Below are 5,176 nucleotides of genomic sequence, written 5' to 3'. Positions count from 1 at the left end.
AGCGCAAAGACCCTGACTTAAGTTGGCTAATAAACTGTCCTATTGCATTTGCATTGGCGTGGGTTGGCGTCTTTTTCTCTTCCGAAATTCTCCTTTACAGCCTGGGCACAACACAGCCACTCCTTGGAAGGAAGGTTGGGCAATCCTACTTCCATAGTGATACTGCCTCGGAAACCCAAGGAGGGGTCACTATGAGTTGGGTTTGACTTGATGGCACATAACAACAACAACAACACAAGAAATGAGATTTTCCTTTCTTTTAGAGCCCACCACTCATGTGACTTCTTCTTGGCCTCTTTTTCATTCTATTTCCCTATATTTGCATTCATAGATCTTAACATAAATCTTAACTCATAATGCAGCATCCACCCAAACTTCATATCTCCTTTAGTTTTTCATCAGTTGGATTTTCTACCAGTCTTATGAATGCTCTCTTCCATCATGGCTCATCTTAATTTTATTTTAAATTTAATTCTCTCTTGGCTTCTTCACTGCATTTAAATCTAATTCTCCTCACAAGGGTCAAATACTCCCCCAAACCAATGATGGCTGTCTTCCAGTTTTGTGTCCTCAGTGAAGGCATTTTTCCTTACATTCAGGCAACAAATATCCTTTTGAATGGTCCCTTTCTCTGCATCTCTAGAAAGCAGGATTTCTCCACCTCAGCACTACTGAAACTTTGGGCTGCATGTTGTTGTTATTGGGTTCTCTTATGCCTTGTAAGATGTTTAACAGTATCCTTGATCTATACCCATCAGATGCCGGTAGCACATTCCCCCTCCAAACTGTAATAATTAAAAACATTTGCAGATACTGTCCAATGCCCCCTGGGGGATTTGAGAAACATTGTTATAAATATTGTTAGCAGATAAGGATATAATAATTCATTCATATTAAGTATTTTAGGCAAAATTTACATACACTAAAATGCAGAGAACAAGTGTTCACAGATAAATGTATGCACCCATGTAACCACCACCCTTATCAAGATAAACCATGTTCATGCCTCCAAAAAGCTCTCTTATGCCTGTTCCAGGCAGTCATCGCATTCTTTTGTTTCCACCGCTGTGTATTTATAGCAGAGCTGCGGTGGCATAGTGCCTAAGGCATTTGACTGCTAACCAGTAGGCTGGCAGTTCAAACCCACCAGCCACTCCTCAGAAGGAAGGTTGGGCAATCTACTTCTGTAGGGGTCGCTATGATTCGGATCTATTTATAGGAGCTCTGGTGGCTTAGTGCCTAAGGCATTTGACTACTAACCAGAAGGCGAGGGTATATATATATTTAAAGTGCATGTACAGTAAATTCCATATCATTGGGTCTTGCTTCTCTTTTTATACAGTCTGATAATCTTTGCCTTTTAGTTGCAGTGTTTAATCCACTTATTTTTAATATAATTATTGTTTGCATTAGCTGTAAGTGTATTATTTTGCTCTTGGCATACTGTCAGTCCCTTCTGTTTTTTGTTCCTTTATTTGTCTTTACCTATTTTCTTTAGGACTGATGAAGTATTTTTGAATTTTCCATTTTATCCCCTGTATTAGGAGTCCCTGGGTATTGTAAATGGTTAATGAGCTCAGCTATTAACCAGAAGGTTGGGAATTTGAGTCCACTCAGAAGGCATCTTGTAAGAAAGTCCTGATAATCTGCTTTCAAAAAATCAACCACTGAAAACCCTGTGGAGTACAGTTGTACTCTGACATACATGTGGTTATCATGAGGCAGAGTCTACTTGATGCCAGCTATTTTTTATTAACTCTTTAGATGTAGGGATTGCTGGTGGCATAGTGCCTAAGGTATTTGACTGCCAACTAGAAGCCTGGCGGTTCAAACCCACCAGTCACTCCTTCTGACTCGTGGGTTTCTGACTTGTTCTGACACGTGGGTTTCTGAGGTAGTATCTCTACAGAAGTAGATAGCCCATACAGAAGTAGATCACCCAATCTTCCTTCCGAAGAGTGGCCAGTGGGTTTGAACAGCTAGTCTTCTGGTCAGCTGTCAAATGCCTTAGGCACTGCACCACTCCAGGTGGTACAATATGCATCCTTAATTTATCCCAGTCTACCTTGAATTAACATTATACTGCTTTATGCATAATAAAGTACATTTCAACAGTGTGATTTCATTTACCAACTTCTGTCCTTTGTGCTCTTATTGTCTTAAATATACTTCTCTATATATTATAAAAGCACACTGCATTCTTATTGCTTTTCCTCTAAACAATTAATTGTCTTTTATAAAATCAAGAGGAGAAAAACAGATATGTTATATTTACTACTTCCAGTTATCTTTTCTTCCTGTTGATCTATATTTCATTTGGCATTTCTTGCTGGCAAAAAAAATAGTTCAGTTTTTATTTACCTGCTTTCATTTTGAAGGATATTTTTTCTGGTATGGAATTCTATATTGACAGACTTTTCTTTTACCACTTTTAGATATTATTTTATTCCCATCTGATTTCCATTATTTCTGATAATAAACTGTCAGTTCAATGACAGACAAAAGGTGTAATTTTCTTTGTATATATCCTATTTAATGTTCACCGATCATCTTGGATCTGTGAGTTGAGAGCTTAAATCAAATTAGAAAAATGTCAGCCAGTACTTCTATGAATAATTTTCTGCTCTATTTTCTTTCTTCTCTAATTCTGAGACTCATTTGCATGTATGTTATAGACTACTTGTTATTGTTCCATGGGTCATTTTGTCTCTGTCCACTTAAAAAATCTTTTATCTTTCTGTGGTTTAATTTATATGCTTTCTCTTGATCTTCCTTTAAACCACCTGATACTTTTCTTTTGTAGTACCAATCTGCTGTTAATACTATCCAAAGAATTTTTTGTCATGTATTGTGTTTTTCAACTTTAGTATTCCCACGTTTTCTTCATAAGACTTTCCACATTGTGGTAGTTAATGTTGTGTGTCAACTTGGCTGGGTCTGGTTTTGAATGGCTAGGCAGCTGAATGTAGTTATTCCTCATGATGAGACTGGTAATCAATTCCATGATGGAATCTACTGTGAGCAGCTGAGTAGCTGCCTTAGTGATATAGTCTGCTTCTAGAATACAAGAGGAAACTTTGAAAAAGGACTCTGAGCTTTTTGGCAAACTTGTACCCTGCATGAAGCTTGGTCTTCATTCAGCAGACTGCCATGTTGCCTGCAATCGTGGGACTGTTTCTGGACTTAGACTAGTGGCTTCCTGTGTTTCTTGATAATCTTGGGACTGTTCCATTTTATTGTTGACCTTGAGGTTTGTCAACTTCAACAGCCAGCAGCTGCCTGAGTTAAGAAAAACCTCCAACTTTTAGTAGGCTAGGAGCAAGAGGCAGAGCTGAAGCCAAAGGCCAATGGGGCCTTCACCCAGCCCCTGGAGCTGGCACTTTGAACTTGGACTTTCTGGCCTCCTAAACTGTAAAAGGATGAATCCCTGTTTGTTCAAGTCATATACTTATGGAATGTCTGTTATAGCAGCACTAGATAACCAAAACACATATCTTTCCTAAAATTCCTCCTGTCTTTATCCTTTATTTTAAAAATAATTTTTTAAACATGTTTGTAGTAGTTATTGTGAAGTCTTTGCTAATTCCAAATCTGGATTATTTTTAGGTCTTCTATTGATAGATTATTATTATTATTAACTGTGAACACATTTTCTTGCTTGTTAGCATGATTATTATTTATTTATTTTTTTATTTTATCTATTATTTTTATTTTATTTATTTTATCTATTATTATTTTTTTCTTTTAATTATATATGGATGGTATGTTGTACAGACTGAATTGTGTTGTCTTCCTCTGGCTTTAGCAGCAGTTAAATTAGCTTGACTCTGTAAAGATTAGCTTTTAGGCTTTTACAGAGTAGATGTATTTAATTTAGTTTTATCTTTAGTTCTAGGGTTAGCTCTTACTCTGGGAACACTGTCTTTACCCCTAATGTAGCCCTTCTGGAGTTTCCATGGAAATCCAAGGTTTTCACCAAGCCCCTCTTCTCAAGCTGAAAGAATTGAGGAAAAAAATTAAGCCTCGAGTTGCAATATTGAAAGATTCTATAGGCAACATATTGAATGATGCAGGAAACATCAAAAGAAGATGGAAGAAATACAGAGTCACTGTACCAAAAAGAATTGGTTGATGTTCATCCATTTCAGGAGGTGGCATACAATCAAAAACCAATGGTATTGAAGGAAGAAGTCAAAGCTACACTGAAGGAATTGGCAAAGAACAAGGCCCCAGGAATTGATGGAATACCCATTGAGATGTTTTAACAAACAGTTGCCCCACTGGAGGCACTCACTAGGTTATGCCAAGAGATTTGGAAGATAGCTACCTGGTCAACTGACTGAAAGAGATCCATATTTGTGCCCATTCCAAAGAAAGGTGACCCCATAGGATTTGGCAATTATCAAACTATATCATTAATATCAAACACAAGTAAAAATATTACTGAAGATAATAAAAAAAGGTTACAGCAGTATATTGACAGAGAGCTTCTAGAATGCAAGCTGGTTTCAGAAGAGGATGTGGAATTAGGGATATCATTGCTGATGTCCAGTGGATCTTAGCTGAAAGCAAAGAATACCAGAAAGATGTTTACTTGTGTTTTATTGATTATGCAGAAGTATTCGATTGTGTGGATCATAACAAATTATGGATAATATTGAGAAGAATGGGAATTCCAGAACACTTAATTGTACTCATGAGAAACCTATGCATAGATCAGGAGGATGTTGTTCAAACAGAACAAGAGGATACTGCACAGCTCAAAATCAAGAAGGGAGTGTGTCAAGGTCAAGGTTGTATCCTTTCACCATACTTATTCAACTTGTATGCTGAGCAAATAATCCAAGAAGCTGGATTATATGAAGAAGAACATGGCATCGGGGTTGGAGGAAGACTCATTAACAACCTGTGATACACAGATCACACAACGTTGCATGCTGAAAGTGAGGATGACTTGAAGCACTTACTAATGAAGATTAAAGACTACAATCTGCAGTATGGATTACACCTCAATATAAATAAAACAAAAATCCTTACAACTAGTCTAATAAACAGGTTCATAGTGGATGGAGAAAAGATTTAAGTTGTCAAGGATTTCATATTACTTGGTGTGATAGTTATGTTTGTGTGTCAACTTGGATGGGCCTGGTTGAGTGGCTGGGAAGCTGGTGGTAGT

This window comes from Orycteropus afer, unplaced genomic scaffold (assembly GCF_000298275.1).
Source record: "Orycteropus afer afer isolate SDZICR_OR568_19922 unplaced genomic scaffold, OryAfe1.0 scaffold00152, whole genome shotgun sequence".
NCBI classification, from domain to species: Eukaryota; Metazoa; Chordata; class Mammalia; order Tubulidentata; family Orycteropodidae; genus Orycteropus; species Orycteropus afer.
Note: the sequence above shows the minus strand (reverse complement) of the source record.